We start from the raw sequence: 11,437 nt of genomic DNA on the forward strand, positions 1-11,437 counted from the left end.
TGTAAGTTAATTAAAGGGGATGAACTGTCTTTAAAGCAGTGTGGACTTGTCTGAGGACATGGGAGGGCTGAAACAAGCCAATTGAAAACAGCTTTTGAAGACAAAATGGTTTGGTGATTCTGGGCTCTATCAGAGTAACTCCGGCAGTGCTGAGTGGGACACTTGCCAACAGTGAGCCGAAAGGCATGATGGTAAATGAGGACAATGGCCAGCATTGTGTCGTAAGAAATCATGGGAAAAGAGGACAATGGCTAACTTTGAAGAAGCTAACAAGAAAACTGCTGCCCTGTGCAAAATGGATTTTATGGAGGCAGACAGAGCGGTGACTTTCAGCTGGATACATCGCTAATACCCTTGTTTTCTCTCAAGGATAAGCTTGAATGGCATCTAAAGCTTGAAGGATTGCTTAGCTTAAACCGTATAAAATACAATACCACCGAGATTCAACCAACGATAACCTGGGATCAACCATCATATCTGCAGAGCTGACTTTCAAAGCCCATCGGCCCTTCAGAGTGAACCTGGCCAAACTCTCTCTAATGGGAAATATACTTGATTCAAGCCATGAGTCTTCAAAGTTATGTAACAGTTTAAATAAACACATAGCTGTAGTCTTGGTGAAGTCTTAGAAAAATAATAAAAGCTGTAATTAAAAGGGAAATCAACCTGTGAGTTTTCAATGCTGTCTACATTTGTCAGTTCCGTCCAGCAGGGGCACAACAGCAGAAAACTTATTTTCAGTTGAAACATTAATTTAGGGACTCAATAATTCAGAGGCAGACACGCCTAGAAAGCTTTTAGTATGATATCCAGCCTCTCCTGAGTTAGCTGAAACAGTCTTCAGACATAGGAAAGGACAATCAGTCACATAATATTAGTATTACTAACTTGTTATGGGCCAGGGTTTAAAGAACCCCAAAGTGTATCATGGAGTTCACCTGACCCACAACTTTTAATAGGCTGTGGTGTGGGGAGCACACGGCCCACTTTACAGGTGTGGTACAGCAGAAATGGAAAAGTATTGTTAAAGCAAAATAATGTTTATTCTATGAACTCAAGTTAACTTTTTTAAAACAAACAGTGAACATCTTAGCAATCATTAATTCAAATACAACCCCCAAAGAATACAACACTAAGTAATCCTTAAGCTGTCCTTTTAACAGCCATAAGACTTTAAAAAAACCTTTAAACAGAAGCACATAAAGGTAAAGTCACTACTGAGAGCAATTATTAGTTTTAAATCACCAAAGGATCGATTTACAGTCTTTAGATTACAGAGAGAGAAACAAATACCCCTTCTGGCTGTGACTGCAGCTGTCCAGCTCTGAAAACTAAAACATACGCTGCAGCAAACAGCCTAAAACGAAACTAAAAACCTGACAGACAGCCCAGCTCCACCCACACTCTGACATCACTAATAAACACCCATTTCTTAAAGGTACATTTCTTAAAGGTACTCTCACATAACACCTTACCCAAGAAAAAAAAAACCATCAACTTCAAGATGGTTTCATTTTTCACCTTTTCACTATCCTTTAAGAAATTCACACAGTAAATATACTTTCTTTGTTTCTTATTCTTCCAACTGGAATCCTTCTCGATTGACAGTCTCTTTGAACAATTGACAGTCTCTTTGCACGATCCATCCATTTCTCGACGCCTCGGCATTTCTCTTTAAAGTCAGATACTTTAGTCCAATCCGATCACAAGAGTCCCTTGTAATTTTCCAACACATAAGCATTGGTTATCACAGCTTTCAGGCAGTCAAATGCCTGTTGAAATTCCGCTGTCCACTGAAATTTTCAACGTTTCTTCAGCAAGTCCATCAGTGGAGCAACCACGTCACAAAAATCTTCCAGAAATGTTCGATCAAATCCACTCATGCCAAGAAATCCCGTCGTCTTGAGGGTATCGGAAACTCCTCAAGGAAAGTGACTTGGGCTTTTCCAAATTCACTTTTGGCTAGGTTTATCACCAAACCCGCCTCCTGAAGTTGATCGAATAACTCCATCAGATGTTTTAAATGTTCTTTCCATGTCTGGTTGAAAATTTACCAGATCGTCGATGTATACCGCAGAATTGGTTAATCCTGAAACAACTTTGTTAGTTAACCGTTGAAATGTGGCTGGGGCGTTTTTCATGTCAAATGGCATAACTTTGAATTGGTATATACTGGAGTCACAAAAGTTGAAATCTCCTTCGCCCTTTCGGATAAAGGTACCTGCCAGTAACCTTTAAGTAAATCCAATTTGGAAATAGAAGCTGATTGTCCCACTTTCTCAATGCAATCCTCTAAACATGGGATAAGATAAGAGTCCGTTCTTGTAACTGCATTAACCTTTCTAGTCCACACACAACCGTTGGGTACCGTCTGGTTTAGGTACCATCGCTATGGATGAGCTCCATTGGCTGCAGCCCACTTCAATTATGCCATTTTTAAGCGTACTCTCAATCTCTTTGTTAACCTGTGCCAATTTCAAAGGGTTAAGCCTATATGGATGTTGTTTGGTTGGAACAGCATTTCCCACATCTACATCATGTATAGCCATTTTAGTACTTCCCAATTTTTCTCTACAAACTTGCCCATGTGATATCAATAACTCTTTCAGGTCAGTCTGTTTTTCCTCTGGAAGGTAACTCAACAATGTATCCCAATTTTTAAGAACGTCCTCATTTTCCAATTTAATTTGAGGTATGTCAAATTCATAGTCATCTCGATTTGGTTCATCACTTGAGTTAGCATCATTAAAACCTCCTCCTTTTTCACTCCTTCCCTTTCAAAGTACCTTTTAAACATATTCACATGACACACTCGATGAGTTTTCCTTCTATCTGGCGTTCTTACCACAATTCACCTCACTTAATTTCCTTTCAATCTCATAAGGTCCACAAAACCTTGCTTTTAAAGGTTCACCTATCACTGGTAACAATACTAAAACTTTATCTCCACTGGCAAAACTACGAACTTTGGATTTCTTGTCCGCTACCCGTTTCACCACATGTTGTGCACCTTTTAAATGCTGTCTAACCAATTCACCTGCTCTATTTAATCGTTCCCTAAAAGTTGACACGTAATCCAATAATGTAATTTCCGATTTCTCACTCACCAATTTTTCCTTAATCAATTTAAGTGGTCCTCTTACTTCACGACCAAAAATTAGTTCAAAAGGACTAAATTTGGTTGATTCATTAGGTGCATCCCTAATTGCAAACAGTACGAATGGAATCCCTTTATCCCAATCCTCTGGATAATCATGACAATAAGCCCTCAACATTGTCTGATGCCACCTTTCTAACGCTTCCTATGATTCTAGATGGTATGCAGTTGATTTAAATTGTTTTATTCCTAAGCTATCCATAACTTCTTTGAATAATCTTGAGGTAAAATTTGATCCATGATCCAATTGTATTTCTGTGGGTAGTCCATATCTAGTAAAGAATTTAAGTAACTCCTCCACAATCTTTTTAGCTGTAATATTACGTACTGGAATGGCCTCTGGAAACCTAGTGGACACATCCATTATCGTCAAAAGATATTGATTCCCACTTTTCGTTTTAAGAAGCGGTCCTATGCAATCAATTAAGACCCTTGTAAAAGGTTCCTCAAATGCTGGAATGGGTATTAAGGGCACTGGTTTTATCACTGATTGAGGTTTCCCTATCACTTGACATGTGTGACATGATTGACAAAATTTAATTACATGTTTATGCAGTCCAGGCCAATAAAAATGTTTCTGGATTTTAGCTTGAGTTTTCTTTATTCCTAAATGACCTTCCACTGGTACCTCGTGTGCAACTTGCAACACCTCCTTTCTATACCCTACCAGCAATACTACTTGATGAACTTCTGCCCACTTTTCATCTGCCTGCATATGTAAAGGTCTCCATTTTCTCATCAAGACATTACTTTTACGGTAACAATACTCTGGTATACACTCAGATTCCTCTTCCGTATATGCTTTCTGATACATCCGTTTTATTTCTATATCTTTTTGTTGTAACTCCGCTAATTTTCCTGAACTAAAAATATCCACCTCATCCTCCACCTGTTCTTAGAAATTAGATATGACAAGCTCTGCTGTGATGCCCACCATATGGCTCAGGCTCATCGATTCTTACAGCTTTGGGTTGTCCACAAAACAGCAGCTGGCCAAACTGGAGTTTTGCCAGTGGCTTTAGTCAGTAAACTAGCATAACATTTCTATGTTCTAACATTTCCTTACCATAAAAACAAATGAGGAAATCAAGGAGAAATATAGGACTGCTCTTCTGAGGATGGTGGGTACCTAAGAAAACAGAAACACAAATGAAGAAAAGAGAATATCCATATGCGAAGTCTTCATAACTGGGACAAATTCATTTAATCAGGAAATGTCCCAGTTCAATTTAAGCATCCATATACCTGTCAGTTGATTGGTAGATCGGGAAGGTGGAATGTCTACCTGTCGAAGTGGATACTACCAAGTCTCTCTCATTTTAAAAATAAAACCTTCAAATGTGAAAGATCCTCCAACCATCTGATTTATGATATATTTAGTATGAAAATATTAAATGATGGGTTTCTGACAACCTAGAACAGTCCATGAATTCCACATCAATTTGGCTACATCTCATGCCGGTAGCATACTGCCCTGCTGTCAAACTTACAAAGTTTTGTGGAGATTGGAAGATCTGGACCTGGTCCCTTCCGTCCCTCCATTTCCCTTGAGTACAGATTCTGAGGTTACTCGAACATACAGGCCTCTTTCAGTGGGTTGTGACATGCGAGTTATATTCAATAGTGGCCAAAAATACCAACGTCGGGATGGATACGTTCTGTCCCCCACCATTTTAGTTTTGTCTCTGCGTTATCAGTTTGCCTCTCACTCCAGATACTATATGGTTAAGCCCTTCATCTTGCCCCCCGAAATACCACAGCCATATCTGCACCATCACCCACCCGCTCCGGATGTACCAGCACGACGATATCTGGATGAATGTGTGTGTGTGGCGGGGTCGCAATAGCAGTCGTAACCCTTCTTCCCCTGAACACCAGTTACATCTTTAACCGCTCGTGCTCTCCGCTCGCGCAGACTGATTGCCCTGTTGCCATGCCGCTGCCCCCTCCAGCCGCGCAGACTCAGTCCTCGGCCGCGTGCCATTGCTGCTGCAGCTGGAGCCGAGCTTGCCTGGGCTGCGGTTGATGGGGTGGACAAGGCGCCATCTTGTCAGGGGAAAGAAGCATCGGGCGGTTAAGTGATAAAGAATTCGGGGCATGAAAGGAAACGAGGGAAGACAGGCTTAGGGTAGCGATGCCAGGTAAGTAAGCCAAGTAATAGCCACGGTTGTCAGAAAAGGTTGGAACCGATGGACCAACAAAACAAAATCTGTATAATTTACCCGAAATTGTTTGCAAATATGCTGCATGTGATTTAGATATATTTGGCCAGCGTTGTCAATCCAGCTTGCTGTTTGGAAGTGACATTGTGCAAATAATGAATGTTGTCATTTCAAATGAAAATCTAACGATTTAAGCATTGCTCTGCAATTTATTCATTCTTTGAAAGAGGAAACGTTTGAGAAATGTAATTTACTTCCACCACACTTTCCGGTAATGCATTCCAGATCTTAGACACCTGTGCGAAGAATGTGGGCGTGATTTAATGGTCGTGTTGCACTTAAGTGAGAGCCGAGCCGGGCGGCAATCGGTTTGCGATGTAACCAGCCCACTTCCGTTGGCGAAATCAGGAACCTGCTGTAGCGTGGTGAAAAGCCAATAATCACCACTTAAGGCCAATCTCCATACAGTTAACGTGAGTGACCCCCGAACTAACAGCCAACTGTGATCTAACCGCCTCCCCAACAAGTGGTCATGTGGGTGCTGATTAGTACACCTTTTTAAGGGGGGGGGGGGAGATGGGTGTCTCCGCGCACGTGCCACTCCCTGAATCATGTGTTCCCATTCCGGGGGCAACCCCAGCCCCTGCCTGTCTGCCCCACCACCCACCAATAACTCCCAGTGACCATGGAGTCCTCTGGCCATGCGGCTGAAGACTATTGCTAATTGGGAATTTGCAATCATGGTTAAGTGACACCAGTTTTTCTGTCGTGGAAATCCAGACATTCTGCGTTGGCATCAACACTTAGGGCTGGATTCTCCGATTTTGAGATTATGTGCCGACGCTGGCGTGGGAATCGTGGCATTTTACGACAGAACAAATGGTGCAACAACTGCACCGAGTCAGCTGCTTTAAATAGGCTAGCACCATCGCCACGTGGAATGCAATCAATTCCATGGGAAGCGGTGCCGCATTCGCCGGGTCTGTGATTGGCGCATATGAGGCTCACACGCCACAGCCGCACTTAAACTGCCCTTCCCCCCCACACACACCGTCCCAGTCACCAAGATGGCTGTAAGGAGGAAAGCACCACAGTTCCGGGGTGCTGAGCTGGACACCCTCCTGGACGCTGTGGAGGAGAGAAGGATGACCCTTAACCTCGGCCTAGGAGGAATGCCGCCAGGAGCCGCCGTTCACCGTGCCTGGGCGCAGGTGGCAGAGGCGTTCAGCACTGTGGGCAACGTCGTCCAGACTGGCATGCAGTGCTGGAAGAAACTCCACAAACTCCTCAGGGCAGCCAGGGTGAGTTGGCTGCTCCATGCCCCTGGCACTAAACACTCCCCCCCCCCCCCCCCCCCCCCCAGGGAATGGCCGAATACCCACTCTGCCCCACATGCCAGCCATCATGGCTGGGTGTCCTGGCCACCGAGGCCACCATCTACCCAACCCCTAATGTTCCCCCCCATCCCCTGGAGAAGGCCGCGCACAACCGCCGGGAGCGGGAGAAGACTGGAGGGGGACCACGCGAACTGCAGCTTCTTACCATGCCCGGGCAGAGGGCACTGGACGTGATCGGCAGCCTGGAGAAAATGGAGGTTACCGAGGTGGAGTTCGGCGGCGGGCGAGGAAGTGAGACCCTGCTTAGCTGCGGATCCCCATGACACATGTGTGGACCCTCCCCTGGGACCCACTGTCTAACCATACATGTCGTCTTGTGTCTTACAGGACCTGCTGGAGATGGGGCCGGTCCATCCGGAGCCCTCCGCCGTCCCCCCCACCCCCCAGTGCCAGAGCCGGTGCCCCCCCAGACAGCCGAGCACTGATGGAGAGAGCAGCCAGAATATCAGCCCTCCGCCTGAGACTCAGGACACCCCAGAGCTCGGATCGGAGGATGACACTGACTTTCCGTCACAGCTGTCTCCTACACCCTGTTAAGGGAAATTTACATTAGAGGTTATTCATTTATTCATTAAGAATCTCTCTGTTTTATTATGTTTAATTGTTAGCTTATGCCTGCAATAGTGTGGACTGCTGAGTCATTCTATACTAGCTTACTCACCATGGCAATCTAATTCTGCAATGATCTGATAAGTACGGTTACTGGCGAGTCATTCTCTAACTGACCTACTGACATCTGCAATGTTCCGATTGATTCCTGAGTCATTCTGTTTCTGACAAACTGACCGTTAACTATTGAGACACCTGTTATCCTTGTAATTGCGGACAAGGAGTTGTGCATGATAGTTAATGGATGGTCACAGAGGAATGTGATTGGAAGCTAATTGTTGCTAGGGGAGCCTAATTGGTCGTGTATGTAATCCCCCCCAAGCTAATGAGGAACTAACCAAGTGTGTAAATGTATAAAAGAGGCTAACTGCCGTTGTACAATTGAGAAGGTGACCACGAGCACTGCGGAGTGCCTGGCTTTCTCCCAAAATCTTTTGCCAATAAATTGACTTGACTCAACTCTTTGGTGTGAATAAGTTATTTACAACTTCAATTGGCGACGAGGATGGGATTCTGTCTCCGGACTAAAGTGGCTGGCCACCCCTTCCAGAGAGCCGGGACAGAATAACCGAACATTGGTAAAGACTTGAGTCAATTCATGAAAGGTTCAGTGACTGAGAGAATGGTAACTGCCTGAGTTAACCTAAGGACAAGGAAGTGCTAGTCCCTAATACACAGCCTTAGACCAGTTGTTAAAGGAGGAAGTCCTCTCACGCGAAGGTCAGGACCCTGAAATGGGTGTCGGGACTAGAGAAAGAGCACTTGTGAGGGAGACTCAGGCAGCTGTGAGAAAGTATGTGTGAGCGGTCAAAGGTCGGAACAAGATACGGATTGTAAGTATACTTTCATCTCAACGTGTGTATACGGCAAGAGAGAACTGATCATTCCAGAGTTTGTCGGACTCGGGTGACGACGACCCCCGAGAGAAAGATGTGGCCGGGGGGGTGAAATACCGGTGGATAAACACGATCTGGAGACTCGGGGATAATCGTGAGTATAAAAATTGTTACCGAAATGGCAGGACAGGAAGTGAAACAGGGACCGACGGGATCACTGATAAATAAATATATGACAGACACTCATTAATTAAGAAGATGCAGAAAGTTGGTTGGGATGTCTCTCAGACATTGGAACAACAAAGGAAATGGATAGATGGGGAAAAGGAAGATAAAACAAAGCAAGCAGGAGTATTGTTATCACACCAATTAGAATCTAGCCTTGAACAGGTAACAGCCTCTACCAAACAATGGTCTGAGGACAAAGATAAGATAAAGAAATTAGAATCTAGCCTTGAACAGGTAACAGCCTCTACCAAAAAATGGTCTGACGACAAAGATAAGATAAAGAAATTAGAATCTAGGGTAAGGGAATTAGAAAAAAGGAATCAACTGTTAGAGAGAATCATTGGGTTCTCCTTCCACCTTATGAGACAACACATGAGTTAACAGCCCCTTCCCTACCTCAGGGGGATACGGAAGAATGTAATATGGCCCCGGTAACCGGGACAGGAACTGCCGCACAACCGAGGCCAACTTATTAAACCCTTCACTCCCGGGGAATGACAGCAAATATTGGACTCCTTGGGCAAATTACAATCACGAAGTGCAAATGCCAAATTGTGGGCGGAATTAGACACCGTATGGGTAGGACATCAATTACATTTGCGGGACATTCACCAATTAGTCAGAGCCGCATGCCCTTAGGATAAATGGAGACTGGTTAACAGTCCAGGCAACACAATTAGCTTCCAAACTGGAGTCTGGGCGCAGGCATTACCCCTCTTTACCGAAGTGGACGCCCAACAGGCGAACTTCGCCCCATTTAAAACTACAGTACAAACCGTTCTGCGTATCGCCCCAACCAATTGGAGTAAGATTACCACAACTAAGCAACAAAAGGGAGAGGGAGCCTCTGAATATGGGGAACAATTGTTCCAGGTCTGCGAAGAATGTTGAGGAATAGTGAACCCAGCATGCGCTGATCGTGCCTTTATCCAAGCTTTTAAAGACGGGCTCCTAAGTAACCACCAGACCATCTTAAAAATGGGAGTAGTCGCACCCCGAGGATATGATGCACTAGTAGAGTGGGCGTGTGGAATAAACGGCGGAGAAGAGTAACACCAAATAAAAATAAAACAAGAAAACAATAGCGCTTATGGTAGCGGAGGTGCGACACAGCCAAATTTAAAATGTTACAACTGTGGCAGACGGACATTTCGCGAAGAACTGTCGACAACCAAAGAAAGGAAACAGATCTGGGAATGGAGGACCCCGTTGCAGTCACTGCAACACAAACAGGGGACCGAGGAAAAGATAGACTGACAGTCTGCGGCCCCCATTATTAATAGCAAAAAGGAGGGGAGGATTTATGTGTCCGGGGTGCGGGGGAGGGGGGTGCGGGGGGAAGGTGAGATGCTGGTGGACACGGGTGCATCTATATCTATTACCGATCTCCCCCTGTCTACCTCCGATAGAATGATTTATATAACCGGGGTAAGAGGAAGTAAAACACCCGCCGATCTAAGCGAAACCACACTGGTGGAAATAAATAACTAGTATATACCAATGCGATTTTATGTATGTAAAAATAATGAGGAACAATAATGGGGAATGACTTAATGAAAGAATATGTACAATATTACAGTATGTAGATGATATACAGATAGCCTCGGAATCCAAGTCTGGACACCAGGCGGCATTATATGTTGTGTTCAGCGAATTGAACACTGCGGGATTTAAAGTGAGTCCCAAAAAGGCGCAAATTGGAAAAGAACGAGTGCTATATTTAGGACATCTAATCTCACAAGGACTCAAAGAAATGCCGGTCGACCGGTAGAAAGCGGTACAACAGATGCCACGCCTGGCAACTGTAAGAGGAGTTAGAAAGCTTTATCCCCGAATTTGCAAAACTAAAGTGGGTAAATGTGTGTGTGTTCAATAAGGATTTGTGAATTTCCTTTGGTATTTGAAGTTTTTAAAATGTTGTATTTTACAAAACAGAGTTTCACATCAATTAGAAGTTAACTCGGCAGCTGCTTGCAGGAAGTTACTTTGAAACTAATGTGTTCAAATTGACACGGCATAGCTCCCCCAGGGTCCTAGTGCCCAATAACACAAGAAATTCAGAAGCAGGAAAAAAAAATAATGTTTGGAATGTTAAATACATGGTAGAAGGAGCTTTAGGGAATAAAGATAGTGGACCAGAAATTAGATTAGGAGAATTACTTGCAGTATCAGGAAATGAGAATCTGATGGCAGGAAAGATTTAATGAAAATAGATGTAGGAAAAATTAAGATATTAAAACCAATTGATAATACAGAGGAAGTTTGGGTGAAGCTACCAACTAAAACCACAGGCAAAGTAATCAGTGACGCTGTTAAAGGTAAAGACACAATTGTTCAGAATTTGGGTAAACATACAGTTGAATTAGAGAAGCATGGTGTCTGGAGCAAAAGAAGTTGTATCACAATTAAAACACATGACCCAATTGGTGGGAAGACTGTGAATTAAAACCCGTTGGCAGCATTGATAGGACAGATGATAAAATTAAAATGTCACGTTCGGAACTTACCTTCATAACGATCAAAAATAAAGAAATTGAAGTAAAAGCAGTAGCAATACCCAAAATGTATCAGGGTAAGGTTTCGACCAGATTGGATCACTGAGCGAGCAAAAGAGGAGGAGTTTGAGATTCTTCGAATCTCACTCAGGGGTGCATGACAGAAGGAGGAGGCTTAACAGGCCTTAATTGTATGATGTACATAAATGATAAGGACAACAAACCATTCAGAAAAAAAAAGAAAAAGGAAAGAAATGATGGCAAAGGAAATCCGGAAGTCCTGGAGAGGGCACTTATGGAGTATCCAAACACAAAGAGAAAGTACACCTGTTCATTTGATTTTTAAGATGGAAAAAATAATACAGACATACTTCTTCGGACGAAGAAAAGAGAACTACACTCCAGAGAAAAATATTTTAGACAGTATTGGGGGAAAACTAATGATACTATTGGCTACATATTTGTGAGAATTAAATGATAGAGCCCGGAGGAAAACTTTACGGGTTAGAAACAAATCAAAATATCAAATTATTACTGAGCAGTGAAGCCTTTG

At 43.6% G+C, this 11,437-nt stretch overlaps 2 long non-coding RNA genes across 2 annotated transcripts in view; one reads left to right on the forward strand and one right to left on the reverse strand.

Moving 5' to 3' along the window:
* LOC140430801 (uncharacterized) overlaps positions 1-5,087 on the reverse strand; it is a 35,782-nt gene extending 30,695 nt beyond the window's left edge. The window contains exons 1-2 of the long non-coding RNA XR_011949549.1: positions 4,940-5,087; positions 4,224-4,286 (exon numbers count right to left, since the gene is read on the reverse strand). This is a non-coding gene — a long non-coding RNA (uncharacterized lncRNA). The remainder of the gene's footprint in view (positions 1-4,223; positions 4,287-4,939) is intronic.
* A 113-nt stretch (positions 5,088-5,200) lies between these two features.
* Positions 5,201-7,784, forward strand: LOC140384847 (uncharacterized). The gene is made up of 2 exons (XR_011933170.1): positions 5,201-5,298; positions 7,044-7,784. It is a non-coding gene; the product is annotated as an uncharacterized lncRNA (long non-coding RNA).
* The last annotated feature ends 3,653 nt before the right edge of the window (positions 7,785-11,437 follow it).

Source organism: Scyliorhinus torazame, chromosome 10, assembly GCF_047496885.1.
Source record: "Scyliorhinus torazame isolate Kashiwa2021f chromosome 10, sScyTor2.1, whole genome shotgun sequence".
Classification (NCBI taxonomy): domain Eukaryota; kingdom Metazoa; phylum Chordata; class Chondrichthyes; order Carcharhiniformes; family Scyliorhinidae; genus Scyliorhinus; species Scyliorhinus torazame.